This window comes from Azolla caroliniana, unplaced genomic scaffold (assembly GCF_043228905.1).
Source record: "Azolla caroliniana isolate FFs.n. ecotype wild unplaced genomic scaffold, voAzoCaro1.0.p SCAF_1, whole genome shotgun sequence".
Lineage (NCBI taxonomy): Eukaryota > Viridiplantae > Streptophyta > Polypodiopsida > Salviniales > Salviniaceae > Azolla > Azolla caroliniana.
The window spans coordinates 19,155,726-19,177,819 of record NW_028230436.1 but is presented as its reverse complement, the minus strand read 5'-3'; positions in this window follow the sequence as shown (position 1 = coordinate 19,177,819).

Genomic DNA, 22,094 nt, shown 5'->3' with positions numbered 1-22,094 from the left:
GCACGGCTTGCGCCAAATCCGATCATTCGGCGATCGATTGCCTTCTACGACCACACTGCCCCATCTGCCATTCTAGAGCACATACGGTTGAGCAATGTGAGTACAACATGCTCAATCATATGAAGTCGGTTCAGGTACAACATATCGAGCCACGCACCGATCGTTTGCAATAGGATAAGCGTCGACCACCATGGAACAGAGACGTTGAATGATCCTGGGAGGATGAGCTGCTTCACCACCACGATGGCTACCACCCCGAACCGGATCACTATCATCGGGAGCCACCATACCATAACCATCGGTCACACTATTACTATGACGAGCGCTATTATCTAGAGGACCCCTATTACCGTGATGACTACGATCGGGGAGACTATCACGAACCTCGGTACCCACAACACTATCGACGGTCTCCACCTCATGATCACAACATGCTGCATTCGGGGAATAATCGACGACCCTTCGACAACCGTCATCGCGACAATCCGCGTAATGATAATCGGCGGCCTCCCCAAACTGAGTCTCGTGGCAACCCTCTAGAGTCCTATCCCCCGTCGGCTCAGGAAGATCAACCCCACAACCTAGCACAACCTCAATTCGAGCAAGGAGAGCCCAGCAATTCCGCCACTGTAACCTGCTTCAACTATAATCAATTGGGCCATTACACTACGCAATGTCCGACGAACAATCGAGGTAAAGCACCAGCCGTGAATATGATTGCGGTTGATGTTCAACAGGTTACCACCCGAAGCGGTAAATCAAACAAATGTTGATCGGATGCACATGGAAATGAAGGAGAGCAGTCATAGGCCATCGCCACCCTCGACCTTGACTGCATGCACGGACCACACTTTGGCAAGCCCTAACCACCTGGCAAATCTCCATGCCCCTACATAAACTATTGCGGCTGTTGTCACGCTTCAAAGAAACCCTCCAGTCTTGTACTGCCGGTCTAGAACTGACTACCTCCTCCGTACATCTCATGGCGCCAGAACCCAAACCCCCACTCATGGATTCCCAAAATCTAGTGGTAAAAATCTTCATTAAAGGCCACAAGGTCCATGGGTGCATTATCGATGGAGGCTCAGGAGTTCATGTAATTAGTGAGGTGACATGTCACAATCTGGGTCTCACGCAATGGGAGTCGTGTCCGTTTTGTCTTCGCATGGCAGATATGCGATTAGTTCAACTGATAGGTTTAATCCAAAACCTTGAGTTTATCCTCGGAGGGTACACCTTTACAGTGTCCACGGTAGTATTATGATTGGATGCCCCTAGAGCGTACCCGATGTTGTCAAGACGGTTGTGGCTACGCACAACTAATATAAAGTAGCATTGGCAACACAACATGATCTCTTTTCTCCAAGGAAAGATGAAAGTACGAATCGTCACGGAAGAACGAATCACAACACCCCATGACAATAGTCTGTTGTATGCTGGAGTTCATATGCTCAACGGTTTCGCCGACAACAAGATGGATTCTTTTTTAGACGAGCACCCCATGATCATTCCTCTATTGGAAATAGATGTTCTCATGGCCATGGATCCATACATCGCCGACACAAGCACGACCGATCAAGAAGCTCCACATGAACCAAATCCCGAAGCCGTGAAGGAGTTAGGATGCGCCCGTGACCCGCTGGATCAGGAATTGGCAATTTCTCACCTTGTCAAAGCCACGGATATTAGAGGAAGTCAATCTTGGGTCCTCTAACGAGCCATGGACAGTCAAAATTGCGAAGGATCTAGTGCCCAAGGAACGATCAACTCTACTGGGGTTGCTTACCGACTATCAGGACATATTCACATGGTCATACAGTGATATGAGAGGGTTGGACCCCCAATACTATCAACATGAGATCCACCTCCAAATGGATGCACAACCAATCCAACAACGGCAATACCAAATGAATCCAAATTACGCCACAAAGGTAAAAGAAGAGATTGACAAACTTTTACGGTTGGGGTTCATCTGTCTAGTCAATAGAGCAACCTAGTTAAGCCCTATTGTAGTTTTGCCGAAAAAGAATGGGCAAATCTGAGTATGCGTCAACTACCGTAAACTCAACGCGGCCATGATCACGGATGCATTTCCGCTGCCATTCATGGATGTCGTTCTGGATGCGGTCGCAAGCCATAAATGCTGCAACTTTTTAGATGGGTTTAGTGGCTACAATCAGATCCGGACGCACCCTAACAACCAAGAGAAAACAACCTTCGTCACCGAATGGGGAGTGTTCGTCGCAGTCGTCATGATGTTTGGGTTGAAAAGGGCACCAGCCACATTCGAACACATAATTGCCGAAATTTTCGAGGACTATATCCCGACGTTCATTCAAGTCTTCCTTGATGATTTTTCTGTATGTGGACAACAAATCAAGCACCTCGAATATCTACGCATGTGCCTCACATGATGCCAATAGACATGACTCAGCTTAAATCCGGCGAAATACGTCTTGCTCGGTCACATCGTCAGTCGTGATGGCATAACCATGGATTCCGACAATATTACGAAATTTCACCATTACCTGCTCAATCGAAAATTCCCATTTCACATGGATCATTCAGCACTTTTGAACCTAGTTACCAAACAGGCGTTGATCGGTCGGTTAGCACGGTGTCGCATTATTACGCGCGTGCGTGTAGAAGGGGCGGGACCACGGGGGTCTCGGACTAGGGAGAAAGGGGTGCCAAGAAACCGACTCCAGACACATCCCGGAGGCAACGGAACATGAGAGAGAGAGACAAAGAGACAAAAGAGAGAGAGAGAGAGCATGCGCAAGACACTGACTCTTATGCACAGGGAACAAGGGTTATGTTCCCGACACTACCAATACACCAATATGCACCAATATATATTACAGGGGGAAAGATACAACCCCAACTTCGAGCCGGACCGAGATAGGGTAGGTTACAACAGCAATCTGCTGCCAAGCCGGCGATCGGGGAGCTCTCGGGCTCGTCGCGCCGAGCGGGATCTTGCATAGGAGGTTGGGCAGAAGCAAACCCAAAATAGACACGAACTCTCCACCCACACGACGAAGAAGAAGAAGAGAGGGAAGTACCAAGATGAAACCCTAGAACGAAGTGAAAATAAGAGAAACTGCCTAAACCTAAACTAACGGTATACCATCTAACACAAAATGGGCAACCCCATACAAGAGACCCCTCCCTTCCTTTTATAGCCCAAGGAGGGAGGAACGTTACAATGTGGGATCAATACTCCCCTTTATTCTATACACCGTTTTCCTACTATGCATGTGCACATGTTGCACACCACCAACTTGCCCTATTCCACCCCGGTTTCACACTATTGCCAGAAATCTTCACGACAACAGTGGGTGCTCCTTGTGCAAGAAATCAACTTTGACATCCAATATTGACCAGGGGTCCAACATGTGGTAGCGGATTACTGTTGAGAAATCGTTGCGGAATAGAACACAATAAACAAACTACGCGTTAAAATACGAATCACAGAAATGTAAGATAAACAAGATAAACAAGAATGCACAAAGATTTATGTGGAAACCCTAAAACGGGGAAAACCACGGGTGAACAAAATCTTCGCTATACAAAGTGGATATACAAACACCGAGAGGAATACAACACTCTGTCGGGGGTATCAGCCGCACAAGGCTCTTTGCATCTGCTGTTACTCACATAGCTATGGTGTGGCTCACACACACACTCTCTCTCTCACGCGTTCTACTTCTACAGTTCTAACTCTGTTCGTCACAGTTAAAGTTTGCCCTAGTTGCATATATACTTACACAACTTTTCTGGCTATTTACGTAGCTAGCCCACATGGGGTGCACATTTAGACTATTTACAATTATAGTCTCCCGAGTTGGCTACGTACATGATTCCAGTTTCGGCCGAGGCCGAATCTAGACTATTTACAATTGTAGTCTCCCGAGTTTGCCCTAGTTGTATATATACTTACACAACTTTCTAGCTATTTACATACGTAGCCCTCATGGGGTGCACACTTAGACTATTTACAAGTATAGTCACTCATCAACTCGGCTCCTCTCTCTTTCCTATTTGGAGGGACTTGTTTCCACACATCATCATTATTATTATTACTATAATAATAATAGTCGAATCTTCAAACAATCGACTCACTATTTTCGACTCTTCGACTATCAGCTTTCCGAACAGTCGGATCTTCCCTGTCATTGACTGTCGGCTTTTCGATCAATCGGTTCTTCCTCCCATTGGAGGGACATATTCCCAACAATTACCTTAGCCGTCGTGAATCCGGGGAACCAACCGAAGCGGAATATGTTGACTTACCTAACACCAGCTTGTTCACCGTTGACACTACAACCCTGCTTGCCGATCATGAAGACATCTGCCAAGAAACGATTGGCAGTACGAAGCCATAATTTTTGCCTGTTTATGGGCACTCTGTACCATAAAAGCTCAAACGGCATTTGGAGACGCACAGTATGACAATTTGAGCAAGATGTCATTCTACGCGAAGCACACCACAACATTGTCGGCGAACACTACGCATGTGAGGCCACAACTCAAAGGATTTGGTAAAGCGGATTATAGTGGCCTACTACAATAAAAGACGGTCACGAATTCTGTAAACAATGTGATCACTGTCAGCGCATGGGCAAACCGCTGAATGCCACACCAACCAATCCTCCCTTTGGAACCTTTCCAAAAATGGGTATTGGATTTCGTAGGGTCAGTCAAACCACCCACAATGCGTACATGTAACAAGTATATCATCGTGGCGACCGATTATTACACAAAATGGGTCGAATTGAAAGCACTCTACGACAACACGACCGCATCAACAACCAAATTCGTGTACGATTATTTGTGGTGTCGTTTTGGATGCCCAATGGAACTGGAGAGCAATCAAGGAGGACACTTCGTCAATTGTCTTATTCACGATTTAACTTCTCATTATGCGGTGGTACATAAGAAAAGCACTCCATTCTATCCTCAAGCCAACGAATTGGCCAAATCCACAAATAAAACCCTACAGACCATTCTCAAAAAAATTGTGAATGAGCATCGGACAAATTGCATAGCGCACTGTGGGCTTACCGCACTGCGTTCAAGACCAACATCAGGTCCATGCCCTTTGGAATGGTGTTTGGCTTGGAAGCCGTGATGAAGATCGAGTTCCAAATTGGAACAACTACTCGAACTTGGAGAAGAGTGCATCGCCAATTTCGCCCAATTGGAACACGACCAATGGAGACGAAAAGCTTTCGTAGATCGACATAGTCGTGATCCCGAAATATCATTTGTAATCAGGCAACTTGTCCTAGTGTTTCAAACACGGCTCGAGACAATGCCAAGAAAACTTCGTTTCCGATGGATGGGCCCCTTTTGGATCATCCACACGTACAACGGCATGTTCCATCTCGATACACTAGCCGGGGAAGGAGTAAAGAATTGGGTCAATAAATTTCGATTGAAACCGTACCGCGGCCCGATACCACCAAACCCCTTCGTTGAACAACAGCATGGCTAGGACCAAACCATTGTAGGTGACACCAAAGAATTCAAGAGCACCATGCCCCAATCACAGTAATTTGTTACCTAACTGACACGTGCATACGATTATGGAAAAAAAAGAAGCACCCACTCACTATTTAAAGACGAGGAACGCCACACGAGAAAAATACAAACGGTTCAGTAAAGGCATGGCCCTTAACTTCTAGTATGGCAAGGAAGATTCTAAATCTAGGGCACAAGGGCAGGTCTCACGAATCAAGGCACCTATATAAAAGGAGCACCTACATGCAGAGCGCGCTTTTGCAAAAACAATCAAGCTCTCGCTCCTCATAGTCTCTCTCGCTCACACCCTCTCTGCAACCAACCTCTTTCTCGCTCTCCATCTCCATCATGCGCACTCTCTTGCTCACCCTCTTCCAAATCCAACATGTTGGTCGAAGTATCACAAGAGCTCTGCAGTTGGCTCACCAAGCACGACCTGGGAGGTTATCTCAACATTCTCGAAACTACACCTCACCCCAAAGCGTAGGCCATAGCAAATAAACTACACCCGGACACCATTACGAACATGATTCGTTGGGCGCTTTGGTTACAGTAAGGGGGGGAGCACGACATTGACGCATCGCCCCAACACATCTTGGAGCAACATTTCGGCGAATATTCGGTCTCGGCTAAAGCCCACCACACCCATGGAGGACCCAACGGGTTTTTTGGGAACCTGGCCCACATCCTCCTGGAGTTAGCCTGTGTCCAAGCCAACCTCTACAATATGCCTAAGAAAAAGGTGGGACTGATCATTATGACCTACCAAGGCGGAGCCATCGATTGGGGGATCATCGCCAGAGAAGTAGTCTAAGCTGCCATCGCCTGCTTCCAATCCGAAAAAAGGTTCTTACCAATACTAGCACAGTACATCATTGTGCTCTACCCACGCCAAACATTGGCGCATCCTGCTCCCACCATTCAGGCCAAACAACAACGCACCCTGCAGTTGTCACATGAGGACTAGCAAGACAACACACCAAACCCAACTCCCATTTCAACACAAGCCGAGGAAACCACTGAAGACATGGATAACATTACGATCCGCGGCTGCGATAGGCCCATCACCCCTACGCCCAAAGTGACTTCGCCCCGATCTACCCCTAGCCCATGGCCAGCCAAACAAACAAAAAGTGAGAAACTTGCTTCGGAAACTTTCCGATCATCAGGATCCCAGATGAAAAGAAGTCGTGAGGAACGTACCACTCCAAAGGGCCCGGCCGCGAAACGCCGCCAAATCAACCACCACATCGACGAACAAACAACGGAATGCACGGCTAAAGATAGGCAGTTGGTCATCGTCCCAAACACCATGTTAGCCGTGAAATGGATACGAGAATGCACGCGACAAATGACATGGCCGCCAACTGTGAATTAGCGCAACAGCAAGCAAAGACCGCCACCGACTTGTGGAAGGCCTCCGAGACCCAAAAAATCGAACTCGAGCAACAACTCCAAGCAATGGGTCAAACCACAACACTCACTCTGCCTCCTCCCGCGCCCAACCCACAAGAAGCTTTGACCCAAACAGAACTAGCAAATTACATCGAACTAGTTGATATAGCCACTCAAACTGACCCAACCAGCCCGGCGACCAAACAACGGTGTCCACTCAAATCGAGGAAGATATGAGCTTGACCATCCACAACTATGAAGAAGACATTGTCCTACACAAGGTAGTTGCTGACAAGGCTAAAGAACGTCATGAGGAAGCCAGACAAGAAGTCGAGAAAATAAAGGAGTAGGCTGAAAAAAGGGAAGCTGAACAATAGAAACTGCTCCACAATCAGACTACCCAACTATAGAAGGCCGAACACAACGTGGCAACATCTCTTAAGTCCATACAGGACATCGTTGTTGTTTAAATTGCCTCTCAGTAAGGAGATCAGAGAATTGCAGGAACGCTCTAGTTAGTTCCTAGAGAAATTGGACCGAACCGAGCAGGAGTGATGCCAACCGGCAGGCTCCCTTCACCAACATAAAACAAACGTGATTTTGGAACTCGAACGGCAACGCGAGGAGTGTAGGAAGGAAGTGGCCGAACACACGAACCGCCTCCTAAAACGTTTCAACCACTTCACGCAAGAGGCGGAAGCACGGGTTCCCGCCCTCAACACGTCGTGTGAAATAATCACGGCGAAACTGAAGTTGCAGGATGAAGAAGCTAAAAAAGAGACGATCGTGGTCCAACCGAAGTACAACAGTCGTGAGGAACGACTTCGTGCCCTCGTAGTCAAACAGCGACAAAAGCTCAATTAGAAGATAGAAAAGATGCTCGCTAATGGCTGGAAAGAATGGTCGAGTTATGCGGTCGTATTGCAGGTATTACGGGACGACATCGAGAATCAAAAGAAAGAGTGTCGCAGCTTCTACAAAATAGACGAAAACAACATCCAAATGGTATGCGTTTTTGCCAAGACTTGGAAGTCCTAGGTGAGGTCTTCGCGGACCATTTGGATGTTGTTTTCGTCCATTTTGTAGAAGCCACGACCCTTTTTCACATTCTAGTTCATTATCTCTATATCAGACATCACAAGGGCATACACAGCTGCTAGACAGAGACAACAACACTAAGCTCGCATGCAGAGAACCCAAGAGTTGGCCTAGTCGTGGCCGAGAAAGCAATCTAGAGGCCGCCGAGAATCAGCCCAACTATGGCTGAGAAAGCGACTGAGAAGCCGAGCCATGGCTGAGAGAGTCGGCCAAGCCATGGTCGAGCATTGGACAAAAGGGCAGCGGCAGAGAGCCAAGTGACGACTGAGAGTACGGCACGACTGTGATGTAGCCAAGACCGGGCAGCAAGATGGCCGAGAGACAGTCGAGAGACAACTGAGAGATTACCATGCTATGGCCACGAGACGGTCAAGAGCCGCAAGTCGGCTAAGTGATGTCTAAACGTTGGCCAAGCAAGAGATGCAACAGAGAGTCCTCTACGCGTCGACCAAGAGCCAACCAAACAGACTGAGTGTTGGCCCCGAAAAGAGCGTATGTGCATACCATAGAAACAACAACTCATGTGCCCCATCACATCCAAACAGTCTCACGACCTGCAATGCACTATCCCACGAGCTTGCCAAGTGTTACCTATATAGGTAATGTGGAAGATGGTGTGTAAGGTGTAATATGGAATGTGAATGTGTGAGTGTTAGGTGGGGTAAATAGGTGTACCTATGTCCATTCAACTTTTTGTAATGATTAGATCTTTTAGTATATAAATCCACACTCGTGGCACATGAAGAGAGAGAAAATATATTGAAGTTACCCCCTCAACTGTGTCTCAACTCTTCCTCTCTTTGTCATTCTTCTCATTCTGTATCCATCTCTCTCTCTCTCTCTCTCTCTCTCTCTCTCTCAACGGTCGTGCTGTCATCTGTTGTGTTGTCTGTTGCCACGCTGCCATCCGCTGTCGTCCGATGTCGTATGTCGCCGTCTGCTACCGTGTTGCACTCTCTCTCTCTCTCTTCCGCGTCTGTTGTCGCACTGTCGTCCGATGTCGTCTGTTGCCGTCTGCTGCCGTTTGCGTGTTGCAAGATCTGTTTCCGCACTATTGCCTTTGGCCGTTCGTCGTTGTCCGTCATCGTCGTCGGTTGTACTGTCGTGCTATGGACATCCTTAAGCCTTCTTTGCCGGCCGGGTAACATACTTCTCCTTGGGAAGAATATCAGATTATGCCATCCGATAGAGGTTCGTATGGGGACGGCCCATGTGGTACTCCTTCATCAACTAATCTTGCCTCGCTAGCCAGATTATAACTGTTACCGGCCGGCAAAGGAGTCCAGAGTGGGAAACGGAGACCTAATTAAGTAGTAGGAATGTGGTTGTAATTAAGCTATGAGTGTGGACGGACGGACCGGAATCGGTATGTCGTTCCAGATCCGGACCGATCCCGAACAGGTGCGGATGGCACCGTTTTGTAATACAGACCGGAAACCTATTTAAAGGCCCGGATACAATGTAATAGTTAGCGGTTAATTAATGAAAGCTTAAGCGTTGTTATATCTCTGTGTCAATTGTCGTTCTGTCTTAATTGTTATATCTTACGCGTGTTATGAAGACGATCCTAATAAGTAACTTAACTAAGTCGGATTAAGCGTTGAAGTCTAATCCGGTTGCCGTAACACCCTTTGGTGAAGTGTCTCACGTAGACACCCTATGTTAGGCCATTGTCCGGCCCGAAGAGTTAACACAGTTTTTGGCGACCACGATTCCTATTTTTGCAGCGAACGACGGCACGGATGGATGTCTAGATCAACGCACAACCTGGTTACAGATCGAACTCGACGCCTTGCCGAAAGGCAAAGGAGACGCGAGGCTTTCCAGCAAGCGGCGCAGGAACTTAGAGCGGATCGCTCGTTTTCCAACGTAATCCGGAGAGTAGCGGAGGACTCCCACTGGTTACAGCAAACATCGCACTCGGACGACGGCAACAGCCTAAGCAGCCTCCGGGAAACCGAATCCCTTCTCCACGCGTTTGCAAACGGAGAAGGCGAAGCAGAGGCCTTTTCAGCATATGAATTGGACTCCGAAGGGGAATACAGCGTGCACACGAACTACCGTAGCAGCAACGAAACCCCGGGCGGATCGGATACCTTACCGACACCGGAACCGGAACCGGAAGTGCTAACGCTGGAACCCCCGGAACCAGCAGAAGAAGAACGACCTCCGACACCGGAAGTCGAGGAGGAGAGGCCTCCGTCACCAGCGGAAGAGAAACAACCGACACCGGAATCAAATCGGGAAAGACCACCGACACCGGAGAAAATTCCGGAACGAGCACCAACACTACCAACCCGTGCACCGATACTGGACGACGACATGCCGTTCCAGTACTCCAAGTATAGAGATGATCCGGACGCGGAAGCTCATGTGCACGCATTTGAACAGACATGGGAAGCCAACCATGTGTCCCAGCGACTGACACCGGAGGAAGAAGAACGCTCTAAGATAGCAGAGTTTGGCGTCACATTGGAGGGACCGGCAGCAAGATGGCGCCAGACGTAGGACCCGTCTACCATCAACACCTTTGTAGATTTAAAAGCTAAATTCATGCATTTTTTTCAAAAGGAGGTGGACCAGACCGTAATGGTAGGCTTATTTTATACTATCCAGCAAGAGGCAGGGGAGAGCATTCCCCAATTTGTCATCCGGTTTCAAAGGATGCATAGTCAGCTTACCCGTGCACCCCCGGAGGAGGAATTACGGACGATATTCCTAAACGCGCTCCGGGAACCCCTACGCACGGTTTGCACGGTAATCGATTTCCGTACAAGTACCATCAACCAGGTCATTGACCGGGTGAAAGAGATGGAAAAGACAAGCTCCTGGCTCACACTGGGCGCTCTTCAACGGGCGTTACCGTCCGATGAAGACCTCCGGTTTCGGCAAGCAATACAGTGCACAACCTGCTTGAATTCTAGACACTCGGCTCTAGAATGCACTATGAGGACGCAACGTGTAATCTGTTAGTCCAAGAGCCATACGACGGATAGGTGCGAGTATAATCTGTTGACTCGGCAAGCACCGCCCGTCCGACAAATTGAGCCACGCAGCAGCCGGGACGAAGAAGACGAACGCTGGCGGCGAATGGACCGTGACAGACCGGCACAAGATGTCCGGTATGGCGAGCGACGGGAAAATAATGTCCGGTACGGCGAGCGACGGGAAAATGATGTCCGGTACGGTGATCGGCGAGATAACTATGACCGGCATGATCGGCACCAGGATTACAATAGACGATACGAACATTACGACCGGGAGCACTCCCCTGGGTATCGTCAGCAACGGGAGGAATACGGCCGATATAACGGGCAACCCCGTCAAGAGTACCGTAATAAGAAGAGCTTTAACAAAAAACGGCATTTTAAAAAAGGCGGCTACCCCCGGGACCCGGAACAAGGCGCTCCAAGTAGCCAACCGGTACAAAACCCCGCGCGTACCGTAGGACCTGCCCCGGGTACAACAGACAATGCCGAATCTAGCAATGCCCGGAAAGCCTACTGCTACTCCTGCAAACAGGAAGGCCATTATAGTAACCAATGCCCGGTGAAGAGCTATGAAAAACGACCGGCGGTAAATATGGTAGTCCCTGAGGTGGCAGACCTGCAGCAGGACACCACAAGATCGAAGGGCATGGCCAAAGAATGGGAGACACAGGAGACCATCCGCAACCAAGCAACGGAATGGGTAAAGAAAGCAAACGAGCAGAATGTCACAGATTTACAGCAGCAAAAGGAGAACACCGCAGGGCTTGCCGGCGGTAGTCACTCCGAGAACGAGACATGGCAGGTGTTGCAAGAATGCCAGATTACGTTACCACTAGGAAGACTCCTACAACTCGTGCCTAGATTCACGGAAGGACTGAAGACGGCCATGACGGCAGGAGAACCATCACCGGCACCGGTACTCTTCTCGAATCCGGAGGAGGGACCAACAGTGGTAGACACCAGCAGTCCGGTAATCACTGCCATTGTAAAAGGGAAAGAACTCCCCGGCACAGTTATAGACGGAGGCTCTGGGTAAATGTAATAAGCCTTCGGACGTGTGAGGACCTAGGAATCCACGAGTGGGAGCCGTGTCCGTTCTGGTTGCGGATGGCCGATACAAGCTCAGTGCGGCCGACAGGATTAATACGGAAATTAGAAGTCACCGTCGGCGGGCATACATTTCACACCTCGGCCGTAGTGCTACAATTACAGGCACAAGGCGCATACCCACTATTGCTGGGGCGGCCATGGTTGAAAACGGCACATATCAAACAGAATTGGCGAAAAAATATAATTACCTTCCGGCGAGGAAAAGCCAAGGTACGGGTACCAACACAGCCAAGGACGAGCACTGGCAAGGAATGTACACCGTTGTATGCGGAATGCGTCAACATGATCGAAGGGTTAGCGGACGAAGAAGAAGCTCAATACCTGCAGGAAAACCCGAAGATCATACCCCTCTTCGAAATTGACATTGCCGAAGCTGTAGCACCGTACTTACCGCAACCGGAAGAGGCAGAAGCAGAACCGGATAAAGACGCAATCCGGGAGTTACGGCAAGCGCAGGAAGCGTTGGAACGGGAAATGGCCGTTTCACAGCGCCTGAAAGCATCGCAATTGGAAGAGGTGAATTTAGGCACCACGGACGAAGCAAAACCAGTGCACATCGCCAAGGAGATGAAGTCCGGAGACAAAACGGCGATGATAACACTTCTCACGGAATTTCGCGACGTCTTCGCCTGGTCATACGAAGACATGCGAGGACTCGACCCTCAGTTATACCAGCATCAAGTGCACTTGAGCAAAGACGCAAAACCAGTGGCACAAAGACGATACCGAATGAATCCCAATTATGTTGCCAAGGTCAAGGAAGAAATCGACAAACTGCTAAGAGTTGGCTTTATCCGTCCGGTAAAGAAAGCGACATGGCTGAGCCCGATTGTAGTCGTATCGAAGAAGAACGGAAAAATTCGAGTTTGCGTGGACTACCGGAAACTCAATGCGGCTACGGTAACGGATGCATTTCCACTTCCGTTCACAGATGGAGTGTTGGATGCCGTCGCCGGCCATGAGGTCTATAGCTTCCTAGACGGATTCAGCATGTATAATCAGATCCGGATGCACCCCGACGACCAAGAGAAAACGGCATTCGTCACCGAATGGGGGGTGTTTGTGGCCGTGGTGATGATGTTCGGACTCAAAACAGCACCAGCAACGTTTCAAAGAATCATCATGGAAATCTTTGGTGAATATATACCGGCTTTTATGCAGGTTTTCCTTGACGATTTCGCCGTCTATAGCTGGGAGGAGGACCATTTTCAGCACCTCTGTCTTTGTCTAGAAAAGTGTAGAGCGTACCGGCTAAGCTTGAATCCGGCAAAGTGTGTATTTGGCGTGTCCAGTGGAACTTTATTAGGACATATCGTAAGCCAGGAAGGTATACCAGTCGACCCGGACAAAGTGAAAGCCATATTAGAAGCACCGGCGCCGGCAACGGCAAAGGCATTGAGCCGGTTCGTAGGCCAGATCCGGTGGCACAGCCGGATGCTCCGATACTTGGCCGACCTGGCTACACCGTTGCATGCCGCCGTACATCGGACACCATTCCAGTGGACCGATACTGAGGATAGGGCGTATAAGGCCCTCAAGGTACTATTATCGCAGGCACCGGTAGTACAACCTCCGGATTGGAGTAAAGAATTTCACGTGTTCGTGGACGCCTCCGACATCGCAATCGGAAGCGTACTGATGCAGCTTACGGAACCAAAGTGGTACCGGCCAGTGTACTATGCCAGCCGGAAGCTATCCCAAGCAGAACGGAACTACTCTACTACGGAACGGGAAGCTCTAGGAATGATCTACAGTGTGACAAAGTTTCGGCACTATTTATTGGGAAGGAAGTTTTCCTTCCATGTAGATCATTCAGCACTCCTTTACCTGGTGTCCAAGGCGTCACTCACCGGCAAATTGGCCCGGTGGACCTTACTGTTACAGGAGTTCGAGTTTGAAATATTCCACCGACCCGGTATACAGCATGCCGTAGCAGATTACTTAAGCCGATTGGAGTCCGGAGAGACGGGTGACGGAGTACCGGATGAGTTTCCGGATGCGGAGCTGTTTCGAGTCACTACGGAGATGGCAGCAGATGAGACAGTGGCCCAAGGAGACAAGTGGCTCACAAATATGCACCAGTTTCTGAGCACAGGATTGCCTCCGGAAGAGCTAAACCGGGACGAATGGAAACGCCTGGCGGTACAAAGCCGACATTTCTGCTTACTGCAAGACACACTGTACCACAAGGGAGCTGACGGCATATGGAGACGGGCGGTGCGCAGCGATGAAAAGGAACTGATACTGAGGGAAGCCCACTGCGGAGTTGCCGGAGGTCACTATGCCGGAGATGCGACAGCCAGAAAAATATGGCAAAGTGGCCTCTTGTGGCCAACGACATTAAGAGATGCGGTACGGTACGCAAAAGAATGTGACCTATGCCAGAGAATGGGCCAGCCGACGGAGCAGGCTCGTATGCCACACCAGCCGATACTACCACTCGAGCCATTCCAAAAGTGGGGGTTGGACTTTGTAGGACCGTTCAAGCCACCGGCAATGAGAACGGGTAATCGGTACATTATCGGTTCTACGGATTACTGCACGAAATGGGTGGAGGCCAAAGCTTTACGGGATAACACCGCTGCGTCAACGGCAAAGTTTCTATATGAGTACATCTGGTGCCGTTACGGATGCCCCATTGAATTGATAAGTGACCAAGGGGGGCACTTTCTCAGACAATGGGTGGAAAGCCTAACGACCTTCTATGTCGTGGTCCACAAACGAAGCACACCTTACTATCCACAGGCGAACGGATTAGCGGAATCAACAAACAAGACGCTCCAGAACATCCTTCGGAAGATCGTCAACGAGAACCGGATGGATTGGGACACAAAGCTACATAGCGCGCTTTGGGCATACCGGACGGCATACAAAATGAGCATCCGAACAACACCATTCCGGTTGGCATTCGGACTCGAGGCGGTCATGCCGGTAGAATTTCAAGTACCTAGCTTACGGATTCAGCTACGAGAACGGCTGAATGAAAACAATCATGCAAAAGCGAGGAATGAATGGATGAAAGAGCGTGGAGCGAAAAGGTACGTAGTGGGCATTTAAAGCGCCACCACAGGACATAATGCTATTTTAAGTACGCGACATGCACAAACTCGAAAAAGGCGCCAGAATGCACAGACAAAAACCATTGCGCGTAGAGACCCTCTATTTTCGCGAACCCAGGAGCACAGAAGCACCGAAACGCTGCAAGATTATCAGAAGAGAACCTGCGCACAGAGAACCCCCACCTTCTGAACTCTCTCTTTCTCAACCCCGCTCTCATCACCATCCATCCTCACCACCGCAGTCCGACCCCGACACAGAAATGGACCCGCAAACGCTGTCGGAAGCCGCCAAGACATGGCTGAAGCAACACGGGCTCGAGGGCTTCCTGATGATGATGGAAGTACCGCCACACAAAGAAGCCGACAAAGTGATCAAGGAAATCGATACAGAGGTCATAACGGTAGAGGCGATTCGAGCGTTAACAGGCCTTCCGGAGGGAGGCATACTCACGATCGACAATCCAACCCCGGAGCAACTCATCAGGTATTTTGGTGAGTACTCTCTAGCCAGCAAGGGCTACCGGACACAGGGCGCCGGAGATATGCTGTTCCGCGAAATTGCTCGTGTCCTCCATGAATACGGCCACGTATACCCTAGACCCCCTGTCATGCCGCAGAACCGGGCAGGGATGATCATCGCCACCTATGAAGGGATCAAGGTAGATTGGCCGGTATTGATTGCAGACGGGTTGTGTGCGGCGATCGAGATCGTCAGAGGCAAAGACGGCAAAGAAGGCCGAGACGGACGAAGGATATGGCACGTCGTAACTCAGTGGCTCACCCTGCTGGTGCCACCCGTTCAGACCGTCCAGCCCAAGAAGCGAGGAAGAGTGCCGAACGGCACCCCAAGGACGGCTTCCAAACGGCAGCATTTGTTGGCCTCTAAGGCCAGTAAGGGAAAGGCGGTGGATGCAGACCAGGCGGCAGCAAGAAGTGGCAGCCGGAAGCGCCCAACGGAGGCGCAGGAGGAACCACCGGCACGACCCATAAAGGTCACACTCCGCCGACCGGTGAATCGAGAAGTGGACCCCTTGGCGGCAAAACTCAATGCCGGAGCTCAGGAGGAGGGAATAGAGGAGGAGCCTACGGAGCACCTCCAGCGACGGTCGTCGGCAAGGACCGTTGAGACAGCCGGGAAACGTTCGGACCCTCAGACGGAGGGAACACCGGCTCCCCATACTGAGACTCCTACGCCAAGGAAGGAACCGGAACCGGTGCAGAAGGAACCGGAACCGGTGCAGAAGGAACCGGAAACAGAAGCCCCGGCACCACCGGCAACACCGGCAAGTCCCATTCCGCCAGAACCGGAAAGGTCACTGCAGCCTCCCTCGGTCAGCCAAGAAGAAGCGCAAGGGGACCAAGGACAGCAGGATGGTCCACGGATAGAAACGGAACTACAACTCGGCGCAACCAGGCGGGACCACCCCTCTACAAGTGAGCCCATCTATCAAACCTCCGTGCAAGCACAACAAGGCACCGGTAGCCTGTGGCTCCGGTGGATAGGCGAACAGATAGTTGGAGCAGTGGGGTATATAGAGGTGGAAGAAAGAGCGCAAAGCGAATGGTTGCTCGTCACAACCGAACAACTAGAGACGGCCCGGTCCAGAATCCGGTGCCTTGAAAAAGATTTGGATCAGGTCACGACAGAGATGGCTAAAATACGGATCCAATCACCGGTGACTCCGGTAAGTGTACAGAATAATGAAACGGAACGACCTGTACATAGGAATAAGACCCCGGCAACGGAAACCGTTCCGGCGAGAGATGCGGCGCAAGCTCGGGAGCTTGCAGAATTGAGAGAGGAACTTGCCGCACAAGAAGCGCTAAGGAGCCGTGAACGAGAATTGAAGACGGCGGCCAAAGCCGAATTAAAGAAGACTGCTGAGAACCTCTGCCGGGCAGAGGAGAGCCTCCGGAAAGGCCATCAAGCGTACGACCGGCTAAAGGAGGAGAAAGACAAAGTGCTGCAGGAAAAGGACAAGCTGCGGAAAACGGCGGAAACAGAGATAGAACGGCTAAAGGAAGAGCTCCGCCAGCAGAAGGACCGCGAGGATCGGGCCCGTCGTCAGATCAACGCACGGCTCAAGCAAAAGACGGATGATTTTGAGCACCTGCACCGGGACTACAAACGGCTGGAAATAGAGAATAAAGAACGGATGGCCGAGCTCCAGCAGGCAGTTGATCGGGCTGCAACGGCGATCGCCAACGAACGGGCGGAAAATACAAGACGCTTGGAAGAGGCGGAGAAGGTCCGGATGGAGCTCCAGAAGCAGCAGCAGGAAGACAAAGAGAGAGCGTCTATAGTATTGCAGAAATTACAAAGTACATATCAAAGGCAACTAACGCATTACAAGGCGCAGGCGCAGGACAACGTAAAAATCATCAAACAACTGAAGGAGGAACGGCAAGCGGCAGAAACCAAATCGCAATTGGGAACAAGCCGGATTCAGTCCATCCTCCGGGCATGGCTGAATCAGACGAAGCACTTGATTGATGAAAGCTTCGAAAATGGTGGACAAAGTGGGCACAAAACGCGGCGGAACTCCAGTTGCTACGGGCGGATGTGGCAAACCGGCGGAAGGAAGGAGATGACTGTTATACGCTGACTTCTGAGGACTTCACCGCCATACGGGACGAGCTGGCCGACGACTTCCAAGTCCTGGCAGATGAACAGTTGCCGCAGGTCAGACAGCTTGTAGCTCAGCTGGACGATGATAGGCTGGACGCTCAAATCCAGTTTAAAAGCTACGAGCGGTCCCGGGTAGGGGAAGAAAAAGCACAGGAAGCGACAACGGTTAACCTTAGTGATGAGGAACCATCGTCGGCTGAGGGCCAGCCGGGAACCAGTCAACCGGAGACCACCACGACGCAGGGAGCAACGACGGAGACGCCGGTGTCAGAGCCACAAACGGAGGAGCAGCCGCAGCAACCACCAACGGACCCGCCGCAGCAGACAACAACAGAGCAGCAACAACAACAACAACAACAACCACTTCCAGATGAACCATTGGAGCCTCTCGAACAGAGCATTCTGGACATTTTGGACGAAGAATAGGAAGGGTTGGTTGTGGATTCGACGTACAAGGTACTGTCCCACGGGCGTGCCATGTGTTACCAGCCGGCAAAGGAGTCCAGAGTAGGAAACGGAGAGCTAATTAAGTAGTAGGAATGTGGTTGTAATTAAGCTATGAGTGTGGACGGACGGACCGGAATCGGTATGCCATTCCGGATCCGGACCGATCCCGAACAGGTGCGGATGGCACCGTTTTGTAATACAGACCGGAAACCTATTTAAAGGCCCGGATACAATGTAATAGTTAGCGGTTAATTAATGAAAGCTTAAGCGTTGTTATATCTCTGTGTCAATTGTCGTTCTGTCTTAATTGTTATATCTTACGCGTGTTATGAAGACGATCCTAATAAGTAACTTAACTAAGTCAGATTAAGCATTGAAGTCTAATCCGATTGCCGTAACACCCTTTGGTGAAGTGTCTCACGTAGACACCCTATGTTAGGCCATTGTCCGGCCCGAAGAGTTAACAATAATGAGAGCCTTTCGGGGGGAAGTAACAAATGGTGAAGAATACTGCCTTGTCCTTGCTTGTGGAGACTTTCACCCACATAAAATGAGCTTTTGGGTCTATTCTCAGTATTTCTATCCTATTATGTACAACTCTCTCCGAAAGAATATTGCGACACCTCTAGATCCTTGGTAGTGCATCGACATGAGGTTTGTCTAAAAGCTGACTCCCAAGGAAATCCTTCAACTCGTGGGAGTCCTCTATTTGGGCTTTGGTGTGTTTCTACTAAGAAAAGTATATTTGATACCTTAAATATCTCCTCTAGGCATTCGGGGTGTGTCCAGAGTGCCCCGTTACAATTCCATAAGGTCATCCTAAGTGTATTTTCTGTCACATGGGTCACATGTCGTCAATTAATAGTGCGATAATTTATGATCACTCACCCATCTCAATAAAAGATGTGATGCCCTTCTTTACGAGCTTGCATAACTCGTGGCATACAACTCTTGCGATGCTCAATTTGCATCTTAGTGAGGTCTTCATCGAGATAGATAGGGTCCCCACCCAATCCTCGAAGAATGTGATTCTAGAGTCTAAGTCTTTAAATTGGCTCTCTTCCTAGTTGTGTTGCGTTCGGCCCTCCAAGCTTTGGTGATAGGTAGGGCCATTGTGTACCCTAACATTTTCCCAAGTGTTTGTGCATCCTCGTCTGGGGATGCACCTTCCTTGAGCCCAGTGACATGCACATTTAGGGGTTGAGCCTGACACATTTTCTCCTCTTCAAGGGTGGTATTAACAATATTTTCATCTTTTATTTCTTTTTTAATGTTTCTTTTAACCACATCTACCCAACCCATTTTTGCTAACTCTATGTTATTTTTAACTTCCTCTTTAACTTTTTAAATCTCGTCATTTATATCCTCTATGGAGGATATTTCACCGTCCTCTCGAGATACCTCAATGTCATTACGTTGTTTTTTGAGGTTGGTGTTTTCCTCTTTAAGTTTTTCTATTTCGGCCTTGAGGGTGTCTTTTTCCTCTCTATCTTTTTTCTTGTGGGTTTCGGCGTCTTTCACCCATTTTTTCATATCCATCTCTATTTTTGTTAGACGATTAAACATATCTAAAAAGTCCTCTTTACTTATAGCCTCGTCTTGTATATCCTTATGTTCCTTAGTTCGTTTAGAAGTCATTGTGGTGTCAATAAGAAAAAAAAAAGATAAAATAAATGGGTTCGAGACTTAGCCGAGTTTGTGTGTATGTCGCAGTCACATCAACATTTTGTAGCACGATAAAAGAACCCACCAACCCAGAGTGTGAAAGGAATAGTTTATTCGGGAACTGTTGTAATTATTTTATTAATATGGACGGACGGACCGGAATCAGTGTGCCGATCCGGATTCGGACCGATTCCAAATAGGTGCCGGTTGGCACCGTTTTGTTCTTCGCACAGGAGACCTATATCAAGGCCCGGTTACAATGTAATTGACAGCGGATAATTAATAGAACTTATTGCCTTAACCTTTCAGTATTGATTACCGTTCTGTGCTTATTGTATATCTTACACGTGTTAATGATGTATTGCTAAGTAACCAATTAAGGTCTAATTAAGCGTTGTGTCGTAAGTTATCTTTCAGTAACACCCTTTGGTGAAGTGTCTTAAGTGGACACCCTGTGTTAGGCCGTTGTCCGGCCCTAGGATTAACACAGTTTTTGGTGACCACGATTCCTGCACAATCGCAGTGAACAACGGCAGGAATGGATGACTAGGCCAACAAACGACTCGGTTACGGAGAGAGTAGGAAGACTTGCTGAACGGCAAAGGCGGCGGGAGGCTTTCCAGCAAGCAACGGAAGAAATCCGATCGGATCGATCATTTTCCAAAGTGATCCAGAAAGTGGCGGAGGAGTCGCTCTGTCTGCAACAAAACACCTACCCGGACAAAGGAAGCAGCTTGAGCAGCCTCCGGGAAGCGGAATCCCTTCTCCAGGCCTTGGCCGGAAGAGACGGCGAATCCGAAGCATTTTCAGCGCTGGAATCGGATTCGGAAAGGGTTACAATGCACACACAAACTATCGCAGCAGTAACGACACCCCAGGAGGACCAGAGGACGAGGAGTCGGATACATTACTGACACCGGAACCAGAGTTGTCAGACCGGGAACCCCGGGCACTAGACTTGGAGCAACCTCCGGAGACAGAAGAAGACAAAGAAAGACCTTTGACAGTGGAAGTCGAGCCGGCAACACCAAAGGAAGACCGGCAAAGACCTCCGACGCCGACGGAACAGCAGGAAAGACCACCGACACCGCCAGCCTGAGTACCAACACCGGACGACGACATGTCGTTCCAGTACTCCAAGTATAGGGATGACCCGGACGCGGAGGCTCATGTTCACCCGTTTCAACAAACATGGGAGGCGAACCATGTGTGACAACGGTTAACCACGGCCGAAGAGGAACGATCTAAGATAGCCGAATTCGGCGTGACACTAGAAGGACCGGCCAGCAGATGGCACCGGACGCAGGACACCAGCAGCATCACTGCCTTTGCGGACCTGAAAGATAAATTCTTGCACTTCTTTCAGAAGGAGGTGAACCAGAGAGAAATGGTGGGCCTATTTTATACCATCCGGCAGGACCTCGGGGAGAGCATTCCGCAGTTTGTCATCCGGTTTCAACGGATGCACAATCAGCTTACCCGCGCACCTCCGGAGGAAGAAACACGGGCTATATTTTTAGCCGCATGCCGGGAACCTCTACGAACGGTATGCACGGTCATCGACTTTCGCACAAGCACCGTCGACCAGGTCATCGACCGGGTTAGAGAAATGGAGAAAACGAGCTCTTGGCTAACAATGGGAGCCCTCCAACGAGCGTTACCAACCGATGAGGATCTCCAGTTCCGGCAAGCAATCCAATGCACGACCTGCTTGAATTCCAGACACTCGTCACTAGAGTGCACCATGCGGACGCACTGCTTACTCTGCCAATCTACGGACCACACGATGGACTGGTGCAAATATAACTTATTGAATCGGCAAGCACCACTAGTCCGGCAAATCGAGCCACGTAGCAGCCGAGACGAAGAAGACGAACGTTGGCGGCGAGATGAGCGATATCGACCGGTACAGGATGTCCGGTACAACGATCAGCGAGACAACTATGACCGGTACAAGAGATATGACAGGTACCAAGATTACAATGGACGGTATGAGCATCACAACCGGGATCACTCCCCCGGGTATCACCAACGACGGGAAGATTACAGGAGATATGACGACCAACCCCGTCAAGGGTACCGCAACAAAAGGAACTTTAATAAAAAACGGCATTTCAAAAAAGGGAGCCACCCACGTGAACCGGAAAAAGGCGCCACAAGCAACCAACCAGACCA